A 26,356-nucleotide genomic window follows, 5' to 3' on the forward strand; every position below is an offset into this window, starting at 1 on the left:
GAACAAAGTCCTAAATTGTTTTTTTTTATTTTACCCTAAATGTGGGTTTCAGTCTAAATACCATTGATGCGAATACATCACATTATGTTATTTACTCCTGAATTATTTTTGACACATTTTTCGGAGATTATTTCTAGTGAGTCTAAATTGTCCTGATCTCAGATTAATTGACATTTGTTGGATTTTAGTTTGAATTCTGCTGTTCAAGCCATGTTGAGTTTTACTCTAAATTGAGCTCACACTCTTAATTTTCTTAAATTTAATTTTAAATCTGTCAAGTTCTGTTCTAGATTGTTTTGGTGTGCATCATTAAACATTATCATTAAACAGAATTTTAAGAATGAAAATACAGTCTCTCCTTAACCTGTGAATGATAATGACTGTGTATGCATGCACATATACACACATAATTAAACAGCACTCTTTATGCTGTTTCTGTCTGATGCTTTTTTATTTGTTTAGTATGATAATGCTGCAGGTAAGGTGCTAGACTAGTACTGACTGTATGTGTATCAGCTAATTAATGTTACAGAATAATAGTAAATATGATGAGACAGGTCATGTCCCACTATGTCCTGAGTGTGTGTTTGTGTGTGGCCAGCTAGTCAGCCATTATATTGGGTTGTTTTCCAAAGCAAAGAGCAGATTCAGGTGAAAGAATAAGGTGAAAATAAATTATGGGATTTCATTGCTCAGAATGAGCAGGTGCCATAAACAAATCATACTGATATTTGAGTCCAGAAAAATTTGATAAAACTATTGCAAAATATTAGCCACCATCATTGTTTTATCTTCCTAGCTTCTGAAAAAAAGTTTTAAATGCAAGAAATACAACTCTCTACTGTGAATAGTAGTTTGTTTGTCTGATTTTAATCTAAATTCCAATCAGCCACTCAATATTTTTGGTACCTTAAATTCATGTACGTTTTTTAGGTGGGTTCGTTGGACATCCTTCAGCACCCTTAAACCTCTGATCCTAGAATTGCCCCTGGTGTGCAGGTGAAACCAAAGATTCAGATCTGTGAAAAATAAGCAGCAAGAAATTCATGCAGATATGGGTTTAGATTTTCAGAAACTCCAAAACAGTCACAAGTGACCAGGAATGGTACCATAAGTAAAAGAAGGGAAAAAGGGAGAACACACAGAAAGAGAGAGACAGGGGGTGTGTCTTTTTTTTTTTTACATTAATTCATATTAAAACCCAACATAATTTAACAATTTAGATTAGAATCCAACACAGTTTAATCTTAATCTCTGAGTAGTCTAGCAGACTAAGGTACTGCCACTGTGATCAGGAGATTGCTGGTCCGTATCCCGTTCATGCAGCTTGCCATCAGCTCCCGGAGCCCTGAGAGAGCACAATTGGCCTTGCTCTCTCTGGGTGAGTAGATGGTTCAAAGGGTGATGTCGCTCAGTGAAAGGCGTCTGTAAACTGATGTATCAGAACCGAGTCACTGCGCTTTCCTCTGAACTTGCTGGCTACTCTGCAATGCTACATCAGTAGTGGTATGAAAAGAGGCGGTGGCTAACTTCACATGTGTTGGAGGAGGCATGTGCTAGTCTTCACTCTGCATGTGTTGGGGCATCACTAGTGATAGGGGAAGTGGCCTTGTAATTGGCCTTGTAAATTGGAAAGAAAATGGGATACAAATTTGAAAAATAAAATAATAATAATAATCCCAACATAATTCAGATTAAGGCCAACACGATATAAACCTACCAAAATTAGCACTAAATTCCAACCCAATTTAGACTTAAACCTAAAATGACACTAAATCCCAAAATGACTCATATAAAAGTCAACACAATTTAAATTAAAACCTAGCATGACCTAAATTAAAGTTCAACACAATTCAGACCTCGACTAAAACCCAATATGACATAGACTGAGGCTAAAACTCACGTATATAGGCTAAAACACATCATCCAGTATTACAGACTAAAACCAAGAAGAAATCTCAACATGACTGCTAAAACAACCCCCAATTTAAACTTAAACTTTAAACTAAATCTCATCAGTTAAACTAAAGTCCAACATAAATATAAACTCAGTATAGGCAGTAATATTTAGACTAGTCCAGACAGATTTAGAAAACGGTACCAAATTATTTGGTAATAAACCACATGAATTAGAGAAAGCAGAAAGAGAGAGAGAACAAAGAGAAAGGAAGAGAGAGAAAAACAAACGAGAGAGGGGTTGAGAGAGAGAAAGAGACGGTGGGAGGGAGGGAAAAGGGTACTGAGTTTGTATGTGAGTGAGAGAGCGAGCGAGAGAGAGAGAGAGAGGTAGAGAGAGAGGAGGAGGAGGAGGCGGTTCAGTCTCTCTGTAGCTTAAAGTGAAACGGGGGTGAAAACCCGATGAGGGTAAAAACACTTGTGCATGTGTGGATTAACAGCGGGAACGAGTCTTTTTACTTCATTCAGACAAACTGCGAAGAGCCCGGCAGCACCAGGTCACAAACCGCGCGATAAAAACGGTAAGAAATCAGAACTAACGCTTTATTTATTCTCCGACAATCAGCGCCGCTTTCTCACAGCTTAGCTTAGCCTAGCTTAGCGCTGCTGCTAGCGGCGTTAGCTCGTGGGAAGATGACAGTGAGGAAATGAGGCGAAAGTCGGTGTGTTTTTTGGAGAAAACGCGCTTATAGTCACTTTAAAATGCGACTGTTTTTCTTCGTCAGCTTTATGCGCTCATACGGTGCGAATATGTGTCGATAATTGGGAACGCTTGGGTAAGTTACCGCTTAGCTAAGTTAGCTTCGGTTAGCAGACTAGCTGAGTGTTATTGAGCAACGGTGTTCAGGGTTTGATGGATTGTGTTATTAAGTAAATTTAATTTTAATTGATATAGGCGGTAGATACACATGTGGTAGGACCACGTTGACATTTTAAGTTGGAATGAAATCCATTTTTAGCTTTAAATAAGAGCCAGTGTGGCAGAAAACGACTTTTGTGTTGTTTTTTTTTTTACGATTTTAACGTTTGCTACCGTTAATGTTTGTATGGCGGTTGACAGCGGTGTCCATCGTTTAGAGGTTTGAACGTGGGTTTAAACATATATAGGGTGTCTAGTTAGTTAACTTAGTTAGTTAGCTAGCTATAAAGAAAATGTACAAATATTTGTTATGGTGTCTAGTATTAGCTAGCTAGCTAGTTAGTTTGCTAGGTTAACTGGCTAGTGTTTGTGTTAGCTACCTACACGCCACGAAACTGATTTGGTCAGTTTAGTCTAAATTCATATTGGATTAACGCTGGTCCACTTTGTGTTAGCTACGCTTTTTGAGATTTTGCTTTTTGAGATTTTGCTTTAAAGCGACAATTTTACTGACAGAAACTGTTTAAAATATAGATGCAATGCCGATATCCGATATTACACATTAAGGTTAAGGCAGATTAAGTTGTATAAGTTAACGTTAGCTAGCTAACGTTACATGTCGATGCCGATGTCAAGAGAAATTACACACTCTATATCTTTAAGTGTATAACTTTAAAACTAATAAAAATAACTATAATATGATACAATTCCTGTATCACCTACTAAAAATCTTTCGTATACATATTTCTGAGTAGTCCTATGTTCTCATTAATTTACACTAAATTTCACTTTCTCTTATCTAGCTATATTGATTACTTTAAAAAAAAAAAAAATCTAATCCTAGATTTCTACACTGTAATTCAGCATTGCCTAAAATAATAGAACAGCGATTAAAAAGGCATATTCTGAAACTACACATTACTGCAAGTTGTATTTAGATTAGATATGTCTTCAATAATCATTTACCGGTACACTAGTCAGAAACTAATCACTACTATTTGGTACGTTGTGTATATATCTGTAGTTACAATTTCTGCATGATCTAAAGGATCATAAAACGATACAAGAATGTAGTTTTTGCTGAGAGAACAACACATGAATAAGATAAAATGAAACCAAGGTTATGTCATCCTAGTTGTATGACTGGTCGGAATGACATTGAAGATCTGTAGATTTGATATTATTACTAGTAACAGTTTCAGAGATGATATCTGTAAACCAGTAAAAGTTGACTAAGGACTTGTATTATCGGTGGTGTTTTAGGCTAAACGGCTTGTTTTTACATTTAATATATATGTCTGACAGTTCATTTCGTTTGAGGCTAATACATTTACCTTTTCCCAGACTTTTAAAATGCCTATTTTCAAACATATCTGAATTGTAGATGAAGTAAGTAAATGTGTGTTGTATTGTCATAAATGCAGTGGTCAGGATTTGCTGTTAGTTGGTGAAGTTAGTTAGAAGGGCACTGGTTTGGATCCTCACTTCTCTTATATGTGTACTATGTGTACGGATTTGTTCAGTTCAAACAGCGACTCACCTGATTTACTTCAGAGAAAGACTGGTTAGATAAGCTTGGTGTTGTACGACATAGAAGCTGGGAATACAGGGCTGGTTTCCTTCAGAAGAGCACTGGAAATAGTTAAGATAACATGCTTACACCCACAGTCTCAAAGGATTGCTTATTTGTTTGGGTTATGAATCATTTGTTTGAATCATTTATAATTTCTGAGCTCTGTATTATGCGGTAGAGTATTATTACACATTAACCTACATATCCTTACTCTTAGGCTGGAGTGGTGTGGTTATGTAATGTGAGTTTGAGCGTGAAATGAATGCTTCCTCGTCAGTATCTCTGTATCTGGTGTTTATGCATGGCCAGAATTTCAAGTCCTTTGGATTTGGAAAAATGCAAATAGACATAAATGATGTGGTCAGAATATTTTGTTAGAAAAGCATTGGATTGGTTCCTCAATTATTTGAGTACTGTTTGGATTTGTTTAGTTTTACCAGCAGCTCAGCTGATTTATTGATCTTGATATACTTTTGTTGAATGACTGACTCATTAGATAAACTAGGTGTTGGATAAGAACTGTTAATCTTGGGCTGGATGTCCCTAGGAGAACACTGGAAGTAGTTAAGCTAACACACGTGTGTTTTGTATAATTGTGGTGTATTATTTGTTTATATTGTAATGTTGCCATTATAATCATTTTCTCAGCTCTGTATTACGCAATATGACTATTACACATTAACCTACATATCCCTGGACTTGCTGGGGTGGTGTGGTTACATAATGTGAGATTGTGTGTTTGAGTGTGAAAAGATGACTTTCCTCATCAGTATCTCAATCTGTGGGCCGTGGTGTTTTTGCATGGCCAGGGTTTCTGAGCCCTAGCTTGTTGATTTTTGTCTCAGATAGTTTATTTAAGCCACCTCCTAAAGAGACCCTCTGTCTAGCATTAGCTAGTTTGCGGTGTTATTGAATGCCTTGCCTTGTATCGGGGTGTTGATTTACACTGATTTTTGCTGATAGGGCGGAAGAGCAAGACGTCCAGATAATAAGGTGTGTAGGCAGAGGGAAATTGCTGGGTTTTGGGCTACAGAAATGACGTCCAGCTGATCCACGCACAAAAGCAAGAATCTGAGAAATGAAACTGTTGGAAGCTAAAGTCAGTGAGTGCAACTGGAGGTGAGCCAGTATAGAGCTTCACCCTGTTGAGTTGCATTCTTTCAAGTGATGGACATTTTTAACAGTTTTTGCTGTTTAATTGTTTTTGAAACAGCAGTGTTTTGAACAGGTTGTGTTAATATGACACAATTAATTGTGGTAAATTTATCGGTCTCTCAGTTTAGTGGTCAGTGTTGCAGTAGAGCTGTCGATCTCCACAATTATTATTATATTAAAGTATTATTATGATTTATTCTGTTATTGGATTTCCATTTCTGTTGCTTGGGTTAAAATCAGTAAAAATCCTGTACATAGCTTTCTATCACACTACCAACAATGGCAGGATTATTTGTACCATGTTTTTTTTAAAGTCAAATAAAGCCCCACAATTGTTTTTGTCTGATGCTAATGAAATATCATTGTACAGCTAAGAGTGATTGGAGGACAACACTATCTGCTGATTATGTCAGCAGAGAGACTGACTACCAGCACTGGGTAGTATTGTGCTGAAGATGTGGCTGGGATGAGGCCAGAGAGCCAGGTGTGACAAGTGTAAGTGGTGAAATTACCATAATTGTGGATGGTTTCTGCAGTGTTGTGCCATTGCCTTGGGTGGAACCAGTAGGGTCCTGAATGGGGACAGTGGAATTAAGGTGTCTTTGTCATTCTTTAGCCTGATACAGCCAAACAGTGTATTATTTCATTTTGCATGAGACGCAGTGTCACAAATCTATTTTTCTTTAGCTTGATATCTTGAATATATATGCCAAAATTGCATTTAAAACATACAAAATAGCAGCAGTCTTAGCACCACTGCCGCTGTAGCAGAACTGTTCATTCTAAACAGTGAGCAACACACCTGATTCCACTTGTTTAATCAATCAACCAGTCATTACACAACTGATCACATGTGTTTCTGCTTGGCTGGAATGAAACCCTTCAGCCACGCTTTTTTTTAATCCTTTTGCGGATAAGATTGGACGCTCCTGACATAAAAGAATGCTTAGGTGAGTTCCGATATCTGCATGCTTGTATAATCATGCTCATTCCTAATCTGTTCCTCCTGCACATCAGGAGGTGAACCAAGGCCAGCATCCTGGCTTCTAACTGGGCCGAGACAATGCCAAACCCTAAACAGAAGTGGCCGCACAGAGACATGCTGTTTTATGTTGTCGCCAGCACTCGTAGCCAAAATACAACAGATTTCTATTGGGCTTGTTTTGGCTTTCGATTCAGCTTTCATCCTTGAGTTTTAAAGAGTGTATTTTTATTTTTGGTTATAGTTTTTTTTATATGCATTTTGTATGAATTAGAAAACCATTTCAAATTTCCTTTTTTTTACTTGTTGGAATATATCTATGCTATCTAAGTTCTAATCTGTTCTAATTGTCTGTCTTTCTCAGTCAAGAAGCAGGCCTTACTAAAATACATATTATAACGTAAGCATGAACAGGCAGGACTATATGCAGTGTTTTTGGTTTGTATGGAATCAAAACTAAAAACAGGGATTTTTCTTGCAGATTTTTTTTTGGAGTGAATGGTAGAGTTTAAAGATTTTTTCACTTTTGTTTGTAGCCTTTTTTACAAAAAAAAAAGAAAATGTTTTTATTAGTATTTTATTGTATTGCTGCTGTTTTACTGCCTTTTTTTTTACCATATTTCAGTGAAGAATAAATATAAGCAACACTCAGCTTATGAGGTGGTGTTCAGACTGTGGTCTTGTCAAATGTTAAGCCTGTACCCATTCATTTATCACTACAGGTTTCTAAACTTTGCGCTCTTGCTCCACTGCTAGGGCTCCCACCAGTTTCGCAGCTGCAAACATAATGGCAGGCACAGCGCTGGTGTTTAGTTTAAGTTGAACAATCACCTCGCCTCAGATGAACTTGGAGCGGGTTCAATTCAGAGACTAGATAAAAACCGTTCTAAGGTTTCGGCTTGTTTGTCCTTGTTCCAGCTTGGCTATCGCTCACTTTGATTTATGAGCAGGCCGGACTGAGCCTGGGGAAATGAGGAGCTTTGGTATTGTTAGTGCGGCGGCTGCGTTTTGGCTGTCGCTGCCGGTATTGAGTGCCGGCCGCTTCGCTGACTGTGCCATATTTTATTGGCTGGTTTTTGCAGTCGGGGCAAACGTGGCAGAACGTGAAGGTCAGCGGGGCTCCTCCCTTTGAGGAGCTTAGAGTGTGTTGGGGCAGCAGTATCTCTCCCTCTCCCTCTCTCTCTCTCTCTCTCACTCTCACTCTCACTCTCTCTCTGCACACCTGGAACTCTAGCTGTACTCACAAATAACAAGCTCCACAGGGCACAGAGTTACTTTTGGGTTTTTCCATTGTACTGCAGCATAAAACTTGATCATTTTAGTTGAAAGAAAAATCCTAGAGGCATCATATTTAAAACACAAACTTAAAAACATCAGGTGTGGCTGTATTTATTAGGAAAAGACTTAAGTTTGTCAATAATTAACATTTGATAAATATTAACAATGTTTTTATTTTAAAACTGCAATCATAATCAAGTTGTCTAATTGAAATTGAATCAATTACAGGTTTTCTGCCAGCTATCTCTGTATGCTCTTCAAATATATTGTGGTGTAACCAAAGGCCCACTTTCACACAAAGGATTTTATAGATGAACGCACTTCAGGTTATGTAAACGAACATGCATTTTAATGGTGCCGTTCACACAGAGTCTAAAAATGGCTGACTGCTACACTGCATAATACACTGCATTTTCAATCAGTGCCTGCTCTTTTATGTATTTTTATGTATTTATGTGTTGTTGGATGTGTTAAAATCACACTGACATATCAGAGCTTTATTGTTATGGACATCAAGATGGTGACGGAGAAAAAAACAATCTTTTTGTGTAGGTGTCCTAGTCTGTTTATGCAGGCAAAGAACAGGAAGTTTAGCTTCTCCTGGTAAGAACTTCAACTTGATTTGAACTTCTGACTTGATAAGAACATAAAGCAGACACTGAGAAGAAAAAGGAGTGGACATTTGAGAGCTATTGAGTTTCAAGCTCTGCATAAAGAGGGTCATACTTTGTGGAGGGTTCAACAACGTTAAAAATCGCATTGTTTTTTTTTTTTTTTTGGCCCCAAAGCAATGGAACATTGTGTGCCTTTATGCTGATATCAAAAAAGCAATATTGTATTACCTACTCATGGGTAGATGTAGGAAGCTCTACTGTTACATTCTCCTAGAACAACATTCACTAGAATAACTTTTAAGATAGTAGAATTGCTTTCCAGGTAGGCACACAGTTGTAATGTACAAATAACAGGAGCAGCAGCAGTGGTGGTGATTGTGTTCATATTAGTTTAAAGCAGAATTATGTGAGTTTTTTTGTTACTGTGCTTTCCCTACAGGTGGGCAGTGTAATTCACTTTATCACCACTGTCTTAATAACACATTTTGAGGTGTTCAATAATGTAATTTCCATAATAAATGTAAATACCACCTTCAAATGCAACAACAATACAAGTAACAAGGAGATAAATAATGAGTGATCAACATTCTGGCGACGTTTATGATTTTTATCCTGGACTAATGAAAGGAAATGTACTGTTGAAAGGTATTTTTAGGTCTTTTTCAGCAGAGAGAAGTTTTATTATGCTTTTTTATTCTCTTGTCTGGTTTTAATCTTTTTATATTTCTGTGTGTGAACGGATTTAAAGAGAAATAGAGAAGCAGTGGCACGTCTTCTGACCACATGTATTAAAAGATGTGTGGAATACTGTAAATGATAGTTATTTACAGATGCAGGGTTTCCAAAAGCAACGCTACTGATGCAGCTCGTTGTTTGGATATGGTTCCCCAGTTTCGCAGCAGCACTTCTCCACTTTCTCACTTCCTCTTTTAATGGTTTGTTTGGTCTGTTGAACTGTTACTGCTCAGGCACACCTGAATAACTTCCCAAAACAGATTATTGGATTAAAGTGTTGTAATCAGGGTTACAAACTGGTTTGGCAATTTCTGTTCCTCAAACAAAGAATTCCCAAATGTTTAGAGAGAGAGAAAAGGAATTGTTCAGGATTTTCAGGTTTTCAATAATAGTATTATTTTATATTAGATTTATATGGCGTGTTTGTAGTGTGGTATCTTTATGCATTAGATTATGTTGTTGCTTATGTTTGCTCTAATGCTGCTGAATGTGGATTGTATATTTGCATTTGGATTTATATATATATATTTTTTTTTCCACTGTTTCAATACAAATAACAGTTTACTGGGGCACAAACAGTGCTCTTACAAAGTCTGCATGTGGTTTAAAATGTCTCTGTGTCAATTTTATGATTGTTTTGTTAAATATGTTCTACATACAGCTTGTGCAAAAGGAATGTTGGAGCTTAATAATGTAAGCATTGCAATAGATTTTCCTGGTGGCTCAGTGGTTAGAGGACCGGGGCATCAATAACAAAGTTGGGTTTTTGATACCCGGATTCAGCAAGCGATGGCAACCCACTGCTTTGGGCATGTGTTCTCACTATGTCGCTAGGGGTGTGCTATATCGTATCGTACTCAATAATATCACCAACGTTTTTAAGATTGTGAACGATGATATACCCTGAAATATTGTGCCATATCATCCACCCCTAATTACCACATCAGGGTTTTCTTTTTTTGCTGTTTTTACTGTTCTCATTTCCCATTTTATATATATATATATATATATATATATATATATATATATATATATATATATATATATATATATATATATATATATATATACTAGATACAGATTACATCTGTCCAGTATTATTTATTTTACTTCAGTCGTGGATATATGTATATATTTTAAGTGCATTATTAGTATCATGATATTCTGGATCATTGACTTGTGTTACAAACCTGATGACATTCTTGTATTTTTTATTATCCTACTTTGGGGTTTGCCATATCATATCGTATGCAATAATAAAATGTTAATTTTGTTAGAGTAGTGTATTCTGGAAATATCTTTCTCCAATTGATGCTCAGCCTAAGTGTCTGTTAGCTAATGTAACAAGATTAGCAGTTAGCATTCTCCTCGAAAATGTGTTGATCTTCAGTAATGTTACATTAGCAGCTGTTTTAAAAAGATATTTTTCTTCTTTATGTTCTTGTCTTTACAGTTCGAGCACTAGTGCTACCATTTGATTCTGGGAGGATATTAACTAGTGGGTTGGATTTTTCTAAGGCCTAATCGTAATTGTCACCATATCTCTGCAGCTTAAATTCTCAAGCCCAGTTTGTCCAATTCAGATTAAATGTCAGTGTCGGTAAGTCATCAGCAGTGGGAATAAATTCTGATGTGTTTTGCGTCTGATCATCAAAAACAGAAGTGCTCTTTAGCGCTCCAGACCTCCAGCTGATGTTTTGAAATAGCTTAGACCTGTGACCTACATTTAAATACACAAGAAGGGTGTTGTTTGTCTTACAGAAGAACATGTGTTTTTCTCTTGCCCTTCAGGCTGAGATGACATGTTTGTGTATCCTGACTCTGCTCTGTTAAACCAAATACATACGTGTGGCTATTTTTATTTATAACATATTTCAAAGAACTGTTGATTTGATCAATACTGAAAGCTGATATATATATTTTTTCATTATCTCCAGAATAGCAGAATGTTTGGCTGATGTTGGACTACTGCACTAAGCTATGTGTATTTTATTACTGCAATTGTAATCCAACAATGTGGGGGGAAAAAAATCGGCACTGACCCAGAATTTTCTTTATCTGACCTGGTGTGACTTCATATCCGCTCTTATCCCTTATAAGGTTGCAGCACTTAGATAACGCATGTTTGCTGAATATCCCGTGGGCTGAGGAGTGATTTAAACATGACGTTGTTGCGTGAGATGTTACGTGTTGACTGTAGAGCGCTGGCTGTTGCTTTGAGGTGATACCACCCTATATCTGCTGTTATGGTGTCGTATCTGAAAGGTAACATTTTGTCAGTTGTGATGTCATGGGTTTTTGTTCGTTTAGTGCAGTCTTCCTGGGAAGGACAGAATTCTACCCTGTTCTGTTGCTCATAGTGAGATTAGCTGTCTAACTGATATTAAACATACATGCTCTAAAGGTCAGCCTTTACTTTGTTACTTTCGATATTGCGTGCATGTTTTGGTCATTTAAACAGCATGCAGTGAGGTCAGACATTAAATTCCCAGGTCCATTTTTGGACTGTGATTCAAAAAATTGTGTGTTTAGTGTGTGGTGGTGGTAATCGTTATTGAAAATACTTGTAAATGGCTGGGATTGAAGGTGTTTTATGGTAAAGGTCTAAATTTAAAGTGTTCTATGGGAATTGTCAGTGCTGAAAATGTTTGGTGTTGATAATCTGTATGGAAGTATTTGGTGGCATTAAAATGTTAGGTGATAAGGGCAGGTTTTGGAAATGCTTGGCAGTTATGGTTGGTGGTGGTGACCAGTACTGTAAATATATGGTGGTAAGGAAAAAAAATATTTGCTGGTGTTGGATATTATTGCAGATGTTCAGTGTTAATTGTTGATATTGAACCTGTTTGGTGGTCTTAAAAATATGATTGCATTAAATATTGTATCAACTAGTGCTGTGCGATATGACGATAAATACCGTGGGGACGTTTCTATCGTTTCTACAGTAATTTCATCAATTATTTATGCAAATATATAAAGTAGGCTATGATGAAATGTATTGGTGTGGTCACTTTGCATAAACTCGGTTTATGTAAGTAATAGTAAAGTAATCAAAAAAAGCATAATGTGGTTTTGCGACATGGCGCTGCTTTACGTTATTTGACGGACACTTTAAAAAAATGTTAATTGAGTTTATTTTGATAACTTAATTTCAAATACCTGTATAAGTTTACAAAAATTAGCTCATGCATCTACCTCATCTGTTTTCATTTGATACATATATATTGCTGCACTAAAAGGTATTAAGTCAAATTTGTGAAAGTTGGGTTTAATGTCACTTTGATATAAAGTTGGAAAAAAGTAAGCAATGATTATTATTTTGTCATTTTTCGAAGAATAACTGAAAACATACTCAAATGTGGTATAACATGATATATATCGTTATCGCAATATTAAAAAAATCGTATCGTGATATATAGGGGTGTCACGATTCTCTAAATCCTCGATTCGATTTCATTTTCGATTTGAGGGTCACGATTCGATTCGATTCTCGATTTTCTTGTTTTTTTTTCTTGTTATTATTTTATGCCTCATAAAATTTAAATAATATATTTATTATTATTATTATTATTATTATTATTATAAATATTATAAATATTATTATTATTATTTATTAAGATATATATGGTAATGCCATCTAGTGACTTTTTTTGGTAGCAACAGTGTGCACTATTAAAACAAGCAGTTTATCAGAGCTGTGTGTGGATGGCTGGTGAAACTGCTCATTACATGAAGCTGCAGTTCTTCATCCAACCACTAGCAGCAGCAGCACAAGCCCCGCTCTCTTCACTCAGTCACTACTTCAGTACAGCCCAGCCACGGGCTACAGGGCTCAGCCAGTCCGTTTTTACTGTTTCTGTAAACAAATAAAGGTTTTAACCCCACTAACCGGATAATACAGCTCACTACAGTTCATCTTTCAGCCCAAGCAGCTAACAGCAGCAGGTTAGAACAGCCGACACGGAGGCACTGCTCGGATTACATTATAAACAGGTCAGTTAGCGCGCTGCTAACCTCAGGATGTTTATAACTACGGAGTTTAGTGGACACACCACGGCCGCCAGGTAAGTCTTTTAAAGGCTACTGAAGACTATTAAAGGCTATTAGAGTGTAACCCCTGGCTCCCAGGGGTTACAAGAGGTTATTGAAAGCATTATTGGGGGGCAGAAATCAGTACAGGCTGGTTAGATAAGTGATGTGGGTATTGTCTTATAAATATTTACACATAACTTATATCTCTCCTGAAAAGCTTTTATTTTAGTCAGAAACACGCTTGTGTTTACTTTATCTGAGAGAAAGATGTTTTTTTAATTCAATGGAAAGCAACAGGTGTAGTCAATTATAAATTTAAGATTTTTAATCCACCTCACTGTGATCTATAGTCAGTGTTCTCAAGTCACACTGACACACGCATTTCAGCGAGTTCACACGCTCTCACCTGCGCGCACCCACCCCTCCGTTAGATACAGATACAAAACCTGCGCGCCCAACCCCCGCCCCCCCCCTCCCCCGTTGGACAGATAAAAACAGTGATCACACTCCCGCCGACTGCGCTCATGCAGTGGCTATCTCTATGAATAGGATGCGCTGTGTTGGTGCCGCGCCATTTGCGTAGCGCGCTGCGCTATTTGCGTAGCGCGCGCGGGAGGGATCGTCGATCCTCTTTTTGACTTCGATACTCGAGATCGTGACCTCATTTCGATTCGATTTCGATAAAATATCGAGATCGTGACACCCCTAGTGATATATAATTTTTCCAAATCACCCAGCACTAGTATCAACTACATTTAGGCTAGAGAAGCAAGTCATAAAATTAATAATAAAAAAAAACTTGCATTTCATTTTGTTTGTATTTGATTTCTGCCATAATTTTTTGTGTGCATCTTTAATTAAAAAGGAATAAAATGTTATGGTCAGTATTGGATATATTCAGTGATATAAAAAAATATCTATAGAAAATTCTGATCCAGTCTCTTGTCTCAGGTCAACAGTGTGGAGCATCCAGCATTGCTGTTGGAAAGCTCTTTCTGTTGGATGTCCTCTGGATCCTCTTGGCTGTGTGGAGAGCAGCGAGTGTGTACTGTTGTGGCTGTATTGCTTGTGTTGTGTGCCATGTCTGTGTGACTGAGGCCAAGTGTTTAATTACTATAAAAGGCTCAGGGAAATGGGCTGCAAATACCATTTAGACTGTTTGACTAATGGCCCCATGCTGGCTGGTGAAGGTCGACTGTTGTGATTTTGAGTGGTGTGGTGTGTGTATGTGTTTGTGTGTGTGTTGGGGTGGGGTGGGGTATAGTGCTGTTTGTGTTCATTTGAAAAAGGTAATTTGAATTTGGTGAAGCTGTTTCTCTAAAGGCTGAATTAAGACTGTTAAAAGCAGAATGTCTCATATAGAGTCAATACTGGGGCCCAACCATGTAAAAGATTTGTGAACTATTTTAGTGAGCTGAGATAACCAAATGGGGATGTCCTGATTTTGACCCAGTGGATTGGGCTTGTGGCCAACCTAGACATTAATTTAAAGCATAATCCAGTTCCAGATCTGGACTAGGACATCCTAGTAGCCAGTATACATTCATAAGAGTGAATGATAAATAAACATACTTCAGTTTTAAGCTTTTTGAAAATAAGTTGTTTTTCCTTGGATAAATAAATACACTCATTAAAGGCAATTATCTGCTGTTTATCAAGCTTCGAAGTGGCTACATTTGAGAGGAAAGCAGAGTGATTATTCAGGCCATTGAGCAGATGATTGATTGAGAAAAAAGGAAATCAATTTGTATCAGTGGGACTCCATTACTGTCCCCTTAACTCTCCTGTGAGCTCACAGCAGGAGTCGACCACACACTCATACGCTCCTCATTTTAGCCATGAACATTGAATAAGAACCGGTAATTAGTAGAGAACTGTACAGCACAGTGAGTAATCTCCACATGAGGTGATAAAGTGAAGGATATTTGTACTTAAAGTTTATACAAGGTTTTTAAGGTCTGTTTCATTGGGTGGTATTTGAACAATGTGAAAATGAGGCATTAATTTGCTATAGTGGTTGTTTAAGCTTGATCAGTTCTTTTAAACCCTTGTATTGCTTTTTTTTTTTTTTAACAGTACTTTCAGTCTTAGTTTCACTTTTATTCTTTTTCTGGAATTTACCCAGAATCACCTTATGGATACAGCACCTTTCTTCACACAATGTTGTGATTTATGAGGGATACTGTGTGGCTTTTCAGGTGTAAAATCGCCCTTAGAGGAGAATGCTAACTTTCCAGATCAAATGGACAGATAAACAGTGTGGCATTATGGTCTCTTAAGAGATGTCTGTGGCGTATAGCTGCACTGCTCTTAGTTTTACCACAAACTAGCATAGGCTAACCAGTGCACTTGATGTGGCTCTGTTTGACCTCGCTAGGGCAGAAAACCAAGATAGAACATGAACCCACTGACTTTCCAGCTGGCATTTTCCTTGTGTTCCAGGTCACGCCACACCTGACCCAGCTAAACACAGCTCGACAACCCCTCATTACTTACTGAGCGTTAGGTAACTTCATTGTGCTGCGTGCTCACAGAAAATAGAAGTCAAAGCTGCTTATTCAACATAATTGGCTTTTAGTTCCTCGTTTCAATCTTTTTAGGCCAAAAAACAAATTTACTACTTCATGCTTCTTGGTTTAAGTGAAAAAAGGAGGACAATCAGATGTATTATGGCTATTAAAATGTTAAAACATGAGTATTAATAAAGAGTTAATTCCCTTTTGCTGCAATAACAGCTTTTACTTGTTAATTAGAAGTTAGACTATTGCTGTGAGCATAAAGTGCCATTCAGGAACATGTGAGCAAAATACTTTGTATTTTGTTTATTTATCATCAGCAAGGTTTAATTAGTGTTGAAATTGCAATTAGTTATTATATTGATTTGCAATCATATCGCTTTTTTACGTGCTTTACGCTAAAAGAACAGAAATAAGAGACTTTTTTTTGTCCATAAATCGTTGTACTCTTATTAGCTACTGTCAGTGTGGATGTTGGTGTGTGTGATGTGTGTTTTCTGTTGGGGTGGTGCACAGAAAGTTTCAGCCCTTCGTTTGGCCCCTCCACAGCAGCTGCTGCTGCCTTACGGACGCTTCCAGGAAACTGGATAACCGCCAGAGAGAGACTAAAAATATGTGTGCAATTGACTGTGAGTGTTAAGACTATCTCTCTCTCTCTCTCTCTGTGTGAACAGAGGTTGAAACGCTGGCTCTTGCTGGGCGACACCTGAGTGCTGATAGTTGTAATGTTAAAAGTACACATACAATACACCAAGGCCTTTAAACACAGTGCGACTCAATGGGAGCTTTTTCAGTTTTAAAAAGCATTGAAGTCCTTAAGAGTCTGTTACTTGTCTATAAGATGAACTTTGCTGTTATTGAATTATGTTATATTACATCATAGAGATGGACCACAAATATTTAGCATTGTCTGGCATAGCTTAACTTAGCACTGTGGCAAAACAAATGTCTTTTTTTCTGGTTATTTTAGGGTCTTTCCAGAGCGTTGTACTATTGTCTTAGCATGCTGATTGGCTGGGTTAGCTGTTAGCCTAGCACACGTTGCTAGCACTCACTCAGCTCACTGTCTTCTTTTGGTCTAGCTTAGTTCCTTTGGTTGACCAAGTGTTAGTAGTTAGTAGTGTGGTGCAGCCTCAAGGCTTCTACATGCCACAGGATGGCTTCTAGCTGTCCTGTCCTGTGGCTTGGAATTAGCTTTTAGTTACTTTCCAGCTTCCAAGCTCTGTTGTTCCCAGGCCTCTATGTTTCATAACATGGCTCATGGATTCCCCACCTTCTTCAGAACTTTGTCTATCTATCCTTTTTCCTTTTCTGATTAGCCTAGCATTAGCTTTTAGCCTCTACACTGTCTGTATCTGCTATGAAACTAATCTGTTAGATCTGAGTAGACCATGTTTTTTTAAGTTTAATTTGCTTCCATTGCTGACACAGATGTGCAAATGAAAGAAACACAGAATGAGCAGATGTCCTAATGCATTTGTTTATAGACTACATCACTATTTCACCCACCTCCTATAATGATACCGGTTTGAGCCTGATCCAGAATGTGTGGTGGGCTTTAGCAGTGTTTGAACTCAGTGTACTGTCTACCTTGCTGATTGAAGAGGGTAGACGAGAACGGAGCCGGAATTCTCCTCCTCCCACTGATTGGTGTAGATCAATAACAGATGTTCCTGTTCTTCCATTCTTGTCTACTCAAGGAAGCCATTCGATTTATTGTAAGTCAGCAGTAGAATCAGCATCAGCAGAGCGGGCGATGTATCTAATCAGCACTTCTGTTCAGGGCCTATTAAGGCTGGAGGTTTTCGGCTCATTAAATTAGATTACTTCCCCTTTTTTGATTAGCCACAGTTTTTGTAGGCTGATTTGTTCTGGCATGTTTGTTCAGGTTGTTGATTTTGTGCCTTTGGATGGAGTTTTAGAGGCATAAAGGAAGTAAGGCTGTGTTCTCTTTATCATTAAAAATAGGGGGTGGGGCACAGTCCTGTTTTACTTTTGTACCCCTCCCCCTAAGAATTGGAACAACCCTTCATGTCTGATTATAGATATATCACAGTGGAGTGCTGAAGTTCAACAGCCTACCTGCTTGTTAACTAATTAACTTTAGGACATCGTATGTCTTCAGAAAGTGGGAAGGTGGTGCAGCAATTAAATATTACTGTCTATTGCTTAATTCCTCTGTGATAGGAAGCTGAAATTAGCTTTTATTAGCTTGTGTTTTATGTTATTTTTCTATTCCTACTTAAATGCTGAAGTATCTGCTGTCTGTTGCATCATTTAAGGCGGAATGAGAATTTTAGCTAGAATAATACTACACATTAAAATATGGTAAAACAGTGGTATAATGTTAAACAAGAAAAATACTTTAGTTTGTGGGTTTCTGTAGTCGGTTATGCTGCCATCTTGCCAGTGATTCTCAGTCCTCTGTTTTGACTGTGCCTCTGAAAAACATCCGTTTAAAGGTTCCCTCTCACGTTCGAGTCTAACAATCAAATATCTGCAGGCCAGATATTTTCCAAGCCATTATGTGGCGGGCCACCAAAAAAAAAATCTGTTTTTGCAAAATGAAGCAGGTAAACCCGGGAAGAAAGGAAAAACTAAATAAATAAACGCACCAATCCTCACGCGGGGATCGAACCAGTGTTGCCAGGATTGCGATTCCTTAAACTACCACTGCCCCGACTAGTGAATTGAGTTACAACTTGTGAAAAAACACCTTATGAGGAGATAGGGAGCCCGAGAATGGGCGGAAAAACAAAATCATGCAGAACGCAACAGAGACACAGGGAAGACGTGTAAACTAAAGATCGCCAGAGAAGCATTTTTTTTTTTTCTCTCTCGTTCATTATAGTTCAAACGACCTCACGGGCCTGTTTCGCGCTTGCAGATCGCCTATTTCTGACCTATGGTTTATTGTATTGTGATGAATATTTATTAATTTTGCTTTTTTTGAGTTTATACATTGTGGATATCATCACTGATCAACTTTACATTTCATTATAGAGATTATGTTAATAGTTCTACTTATTTGGATGAAGTTCCTTTGCAAGTGTGATTAGCATAGGAAGGTTTTTCAATTTATTTCTTATATTTTTCTTCTTATCTCAGGGTTTCCCCCAGGATTTCCTTGAAGGTGCGGTGGCAGGACCCCCCGGTTGGGAACCGATAATTTATATCACGTTAATGATATCACGATATAACACAATTACACATGTTTCCAGTTATTTTCTTTATTTCCAACTGTCACTGAAAAATGCCCACTTAAAACAAAAAGTTGCAAAAAGTAGGTTTCTTTAAAATAAATCCTTATTGTTCTTTTTTCAGATACGGTAAACGTAAAAGTGTGCAACACAAAATGTTAAATTATACATATCAATATCTTTAATCTTTAATTTAATTACAATAAAATGTTTACTGGACCGTGAAAACAAATGCATCACAGAGCTGTTCTAGGGTGCCTCTATTCTAGGGCCCTACATCCTTGCTTTATGACAGCTCCAGAAACAGAAACATAGCGTGATTTTCACTCCACCAGGTGAGTGAGCCTGAGTGGACACCTGCGTAAGTTGAAGCTGTTTAATCACTGTTTAATTCATCTCTCTCTCGCGCGTGCGCATTATGTTTCAGTCTCTCTCTCTCTCTCTCTCTCTCTCTCTCTCGCATTATGTTTCAGTCTCTCTCTCTCTCTCTCTCTCTCTCTCTCTCTCTCTCTCGCATTATGTTTCAGTCTCTCTCTCTCGCTATTTACAGGCGCGCTCTCGCTCTCTCTCTCTCTCTTGCGTTATGTTTCAGTCTCTCTCTCTCGCTGTGTCCTATACTCACACTCTCTCTCTCGCGCGCGCGTTATGTTGGCACTGCATGACTAACTACCGATTTCCACCCCCGAAGTTCAACACATGGCTGACGGAATTATTCCCCCCTAAATTTAGCTCCGGCAAATGTAAGACATTTTGGTTGAAATTTTAAGACAAAATAAGACTTTTCAAGGCCTTATTTGACAAAAATGAAATTTAATACCATTTAAGACTTTTTAAGGACCCGCGGCCACCCTGCTACATGTGCAGGACTGGAACACAGCTGTGCGTTTAGGAATTACGGCTAGAGAAGCCCTCACCTGTAGCCTCCCGAAATAGATGCAACATGCGAAACCAGCCGTGTTGTGTAGGCTACGTCTACAACATATTACCGATATAACCCTTGAACAATGTTCAACAACTTGTTAACAAATATAAAAAAATATAATTTCAGCGCCACATACCTCGGATTCAGTTGTCCAGTTTGACAGCCGGTGTCCTGTCGAGATGATCAAATTCCAGTGTCAGAAACGAGAGAGGGCGGGGCAACGCTGATCAAGCGCGGGAAAAACGCCGGGCTCCGAATTTTCACGAAGGGTGGCGGGGAAGAACGAAGGCGTGGCGGACCGCCGCACTGAAATGAACGTGGCGGAAACCCTGTATCTTACTTTTATTCTCTCTCTCTTTCTCTCGTTCTCTAATTCCCTTTATTTTTGTGTTTTTTTTATTTATTTATTTATTCTCTCCATTTATTATTTTTTCTATTTCCTTTTATTCTGTCTCCTCCCTCTCTTTTATTTCATTTTCTTTCTTTTTTGCTTATTCTTATTATTTTTTCTATCGTTTGTCTCCTCAGTTCTTTTTCATTTTTGTTTTTCTCCCAATCCTATCCTTTCTGTTTCTCTATTACCTTTTTCTTTCATTTCGATTTCTATTTAATGTTTTTTGTTTTTCTTGCCATCATCTTTCTACTCCTTCTTCCTTTCTTTCATTTTCTCTCCTACTATTTCTTCTTTTTTTTCCCCGTTTTTTTTACTCCTTCCTCTTCTTCTCTCTCTCTCAGCGGGGTTGTGCTTGCTGGGCCGTTATGAAGGAGGGCAGTGGTGGTTATGAAACAGAGGTGGACGGGTTCAGTGTGGCTTCGCTGACAGGGAGCTCCTAAACGCTTTGAAGGGCACGGAGCTCAGAGCAGCAGCCGTGTGATGTGTGTGTTTATTGTTATCTGAGCTCACTGAAGACTGAAATATGCAAATGACCTTTTCATCAATCAGTGGTGTTTACAGCATGCTGTGACTGTCTCCACCAATCACAGGTCTGGACGGGTTTGTGCTGGTGTTGTGATGAAGGTCAGTCTTTGACCACATTATGTTACTGATTCACCAGCATTCTTTTAATGTCACAATATGTGAATATGTAATTGTGTTATGTAATTAGGGTTGGGGCCGATCCGATCCAGTATCGGCATCGGGTTCCGATATCAACCTAATTCACGTATCGGAAATTTCCGATCCACTCTGTTAAGATTCCGATCCACACATTCTGCTGAAAAGATTCCCCGCGCACGGTTCCTGGTATGCTGCTTTGCTACTGCAAGATCTGGAATGGATTTCCTAAACGGGTCATCTCAATGATCAGAGTAATGCACAAACACGCCTCCGTTCAAGAATTCCATGCCATAGTTTGCAACAAGCTAGCAGGCGTACGTTTAGCATACCACTCTGTGCCTATGCTGCCCACCACAACTTACCAGCAACACTGTCAGCCAACGACTGGGCTTTACAGTCCTGGGGTTACCTCAGGTCACACCACACACACCCCCACCACCGCGTCCCCCAAAATCTTACCTTCAAAACGCGTCCAAACTTAAGAGAATCCATCAATCCAGTCTCCTATAATCCCCATTTATATCCACTCAGTGCTTGAAATCATTTCAGGCAGATAGAAATTAATATGAACTCCTTATTAAAAGCGTTTTATTCGACGCTCTGCAGAGTGTCCGGTGTCTGCTTACAGAGTACACTCTACTGCACGTGATGGTATGCAAATGAGGTCTGTCAGACAATCAGGTGTCGAGTTCAGCCAGATGAAAGGGGGGGTGGGGCTGCTTGAACACAGATACTCTCTCAGAGACTTCCCACTCTGCAGAAAGCGCTCTGTTAAAGAGACACTGCGGTTTTCTGTATGTATAGGAGTAGACCACACAAAAACAGCCTTATTATTGAAGGCCAACTTGAAATCCTGCTTGAGTGTAGTTTATTAACAGTAATGGTGATGATAATGTATGTCCTCATAAATGTAAGGGCTATTTTTTGAGGTTTAGTACAACTTCTACTTAAGTGCTTCCAGTTTCAATATACTATGGTCTATCATCAAGTGGCTGGTATAATTTCAAAGAACAAGAGTGTCACCAGAGGTATCGGAATAGTATCAGTATCGGCAGATATCCAAATTTAGTTATCGGAATCGGATCGGAAGTGAAAATATGTGTATCGGTGCATCCCTATATGTAATAGTATTTATTGCAGCCCCTGTATATTTTCTAGCATCTGTGTGTCTAAATGATCTACAGAGACTGCGTTTAGTCTTGTTCTCATTTTAGATTCAGCTCAGTCCAGGGCCAAAACAACAACAAAGCTGGCAGTGAGTTTCTGCAGCAGCCTGTCTGTGTGTATGAGTGTGAATCTGACAGATCACTGTGAAGAATGGCTGTGAAGAACATCTTTGCCCATGGTGAGAACTTATTAAAGCACTGCTTAGCATAAATTTCCCATTTAGGATGAGTAGATCGCTCAGCAGTGTCTGCAGCCTGGAGCTGAACATCCCACAGCATGACCAGATGTCGGTAGATGCCTGCTCCTTTAGCGCTCTACTGAAACGGGGTATTAATAGTGTGTTTTTTCTTTGCTACAGTAAGAGCTTCAGCTTTTTGGGAGGGCTTTACAGTAGCTGGGTAGTTGAAACTTTGCCTTTAGGGTCTGAGGATCTGATTTAAGGTCAGGTTCTGATGTTGGTTGATCAAATCTGGTCACTCCTACTTACCACAAATGTGCTGGATGGAGCATCCAGTGCTAGGGGGGGTGGGGGCTGGGGGGCTTTTTTAGCACATTTAGCCCTTTATTTTAGTCTTTGTCCCACACCAAGGCTTTGCATTGGTGAAGAGACTGAATAACAAGATTTTTGATTGGTCCAAATGTTTGACCTGCTACCTGCACAGTTGTTCCTTTCACACCTAAATGTTGTGTAATTAATACATTGTATACCTTTCTGGTTTTGGTTAGCTTTGGTTTTACAATGGAATTTAGTGAACAGCTTAAAAGGCTTTGCTAGGTTCTTTCACAAACATCAGTATTGGTTGCCTTCCCCAACACTATATTGTTTGGTTTGTAGAATATTGCAATTTGCATTTTGCCTTCTATTTTGTGTTGGTTCACACTGAAAATTCTGACAATCTGGACTAGTTCTGGCATGAATTGTTTTACTGTTTTTATACTGTATCCAGTTAGATTAACAAGATAACAGTCTGGACTGGAGCTCAGCTCTGTGGAGACAAGCGGTCGCCTCGCACCGTCCTACCTCGAGAAAATTGTTTGAAATAAGAACAGCACTTTTTCAGAGGAGCTCCTGCTGCTGTTCCTTGCCATTTTATTAGAGTAAAATATAAAAACATCAGCAGACGGACAAAGCTTTTGCCGTTATTTGCTCAGAAAGAGACAAATGGAATTTCGCAGTTGATCTACAGCTCAGAAATAATCCCTTTCACCCCTCAGACTAGCCTGGAATTGGTCCTGGGTGCCAAATCAATTATTTAGGAACTGTGGTAAACCCCCCCCCAACCCCCCCCCCCCCCTCCTAAACCTCCTAAAACGCTGTTTTATTGTGCTGTAGAACATTTGCAAAATATCAATTTGATTACTTAAACATTTGAAATATTTGATTTGTTCTGTTTATAGTGTTTAAAGCCTTGAAATATTTAGTTTTGCAAAGGAAGCAGTGTAAAGGTTCTATTATTTACATTCTGCATCTATATTCTGTAAACATAGGCTAATTCTTTTATACAATGTATTATTTTGTTGGTCAAAGCAAACCCTATACCAATCAAAGCTTTTATTTAAAGCCGTAAATGTTTTATATTATACATGCTCCTGACAGTAGACTAAACCACAAAACTATGTAAAATCCCAGACATGCAAAAATAAATACATAAATAAATAAAAAAGCTGTGATGCATTGAAGCTGTCAATTTTGCGGAAAGCAGCCTCAGTAATGAAGCCTGAGATAAAAAAAAAAGCTTAACCTGATGTAAAAGTTTAGTTACTGCATAGTAACACAGATACCTCTCTGATTTTAGATGTATGTAGCTAACCAGTGGCGAGTATGTGAGTACAGTATGTGAGCGTTATTGTGATTTGAGGGCATGTGTTTGTGTTTGAGTTCTTTGGGGAGAGTGTGGGAGTGAGCTGGACTAAACCAGGCCACTAACGTTAAGCCTTCTGCTCCACAGGAACGTGCCTTTGGTTATAAAACACATCCACCCGGCCTACACGCTTCCTGCCCATGAGCGAGTATTGCTCACACTGTGGCCTGTATGTGTTATCTGGACTGTCTATATAAAACGTACTGTGTTTTATAAAACCTCTACATTAGAAATTGACTAATTTGGATATAATATAAACCCAGATATATTCTAAAAGTAATTAAGATGAACTGGAACATGTCAGCTTTTTTCTTCATGTATTAGTAGTAGGGCTGTTAATAGACCACTGAAGTCGTGTTGTCATTTTGTAGTCGGTGCCATGTTGTTTATGCCCATATTTAGGGTTCCGTGTCTAAACGGTCCAAGTAAATACGTCTCTGTTAGAGCTTTAAAAGGCAGATAATAAGAGAAAGTGGCTCTCAGTCCAGCAGCGCTCCCCCGAAGGGTTTAGTATTTAATTACGGTGATTGTTTTATAGTAATTACAACACCTGACCCAAATAATCAACTAACAACTAACTAATCAACTAACTACCTGAGGTGACAACGAACCAGAAACACAAATTGTATGTATATAATACAATTAATAAAACCGTAATAAAGATGGTAAATGTTAAAACGTGTTACAGCTGGTTCTGGAGTATCACTGTCCTGTTTTTTATGGTGTAACACTCTCAGCTCTCCTCAGTAAGCGCAGTTGGTTCATTAGTTGGATCAGCTGTGTGTAAAATGCTCCTGACTTACGGCCGGAGTTCTCTGGTGTTGTGCCGGAAATAGTCCCCGGCTGATCTCTGCAGCGGCGCTGGGAGGTCAGTTCACTCCGCTGTAGCATTAGCTTAGCTACACTCCGCTGTAGCTAGTGTGCACGTGCCTGTTTTATTGTTTCAGCATTGTTATTAAACAGGCACGTGCACAGTAGCTACACTGCATATTAAACCATTAAACTATACGTGTCATGCTACAATTTATATAAACCAAAAGGAAATTTCAGAAATCATTTTCAATTTTGCAGAACAATAAAATATCGCAATGTCAGTTTTTCTAATATCGTGCATCCCTAGAATCCCCAGAACCTTACAAATATAATACATATCATGATTGTAATACAATGATGTGCCACAAGTCGGTGTACAGCTTGTAAACGCCCACACCTACACACCTACTACAAGTTGTAAGATGTTATCTTATGACTGAGATTGAACTTTGACCACTGTGCTCTAGACATTTAGATGGAGGAGTTTAGATCTCATATTTTCTTATCTAATGAGAAATGATTCAATAGAACAAATCCAGTATGTTTCCTCATGGTTTCTGATCTCCATACAGTGTATTTTAAACATGTTCTTTGTGACTGTGATTTGCTGGGTAAAGGAGGACTGAGTCCACAGCAGAGGCTACAGAATTCAAATCTCCACCAGACTTTTAAATAAACTTCAGTTCTATTGAAAAGCTTCGACATGCAGGTTCTTTATCGTGACCTTGCTGCTTCTGTTCAGCGTCTCACGGGGGTGATTTTGGAGACATTTCTGTGGAATAGGCAGATAAAACACTCAAGCTCAAAGCTTTCATCTTCTGGAGAGTTTGGTAGTTTGATAAGCACTTCGTCTTTCTTTGGAAGCTGAATGATTTGTCTGCTTCCAGGCTTTCATTTCTGATCTGCTTTCTCTCTGTTCCTCTCTGTGCTTGATGTCAGCTGATGTGAAGGAAGCAAGAGCCGTCTCTTTTATGAACTTGAGACTTGCTGCAGCAGAACATTTGACGTATTTGTTACCATATAAAGCTCTAACAGTAATAACCTGAGAGAAAATAAGAGAAATGAAATGTTAAGCTTGCAGCTGTGCAGCATTGTGTGTATAGAGTTGAAGTGTTGAAGGACCTCTTGCTTGCTTTGGTTGAAAGAGCAATACTGTGAGGTGTTGGTCCAGTCTGAGCTGATCAAGACATAGATCATTACGGCTGCATGATATTGGAAAGTAAACCTTACGTTGCATAATATATTTTTAATATTTCATCAGATTTTACCAGTTTTTGTATATATATTTTAGTTCTGAGGCATTTAAACGTGGCCTGATGGTCTGTGCCAGATGGATGCAATTTTTTTCCTGAAGTTATTTAAAATTGCCATAACCAGAGTGTCACGAGTTCTGTGAATACATCACAGCTCAGTGCAGAGACCTTTCATCCACAGAACGTGGCAAAAGTCATGGGAAATGATACTAGGATGATCTCTCACAATTCTATAGTTAAAAGTTTTTGTAGTTTTTGCTGTTCCTGGGATTTGAACTCTCAACCTTCTGATGATAGGCTAAAACTTTAGCCTACTGTTCTTCTTCAGGATCTTGAGAGTGTAGCAGTCAAAAACACTGCAGCTCATATCTTCTGCATCAAT

The 26,356-nt window shown here is 38.4% G+C and overlaps 1 protein-coding gene across 3 annotated transcripts in view; it reads left to right on the forward strand.

The window, feature by feature from the left end:
* The first annotated feature begins 2,302 nt into the window (after positions 1-2,302).
* ncor2 (nuclear receptor corepressor 2) overlaps positions 2,303-26,356 on the forward strand; it is a 172,203-nt gene continuing 148,149 nt past the window's right edge. For all 3 annotated transcript variants that reach the window (XM_049486156.1, XM_049486157.1, XM_049486158.1), the window contains exon 1: positions 2,303-2,477. The gene's annotated coding sequence lies outside the window, so the exon portion shown is untranslated. The remainder of the gene's footprint in view (positions 2,478-26,356) is intronic.

Source organism: Astyanax mexicanus, chromosome 12 (assembly GCF_023375975.1).
Source record: "Astyanax mexicanus isolate ESR-SI-001 chromosome 12, AstMex3_surface, whole genome shotgun sequence".
Taxonomy (NCBI): Eukaryota; Metazoa; Chordata; class Actinopteri; order Characiformes; family Acestrorhamphidae; genus Astyanax; species Astyanax mexicanus.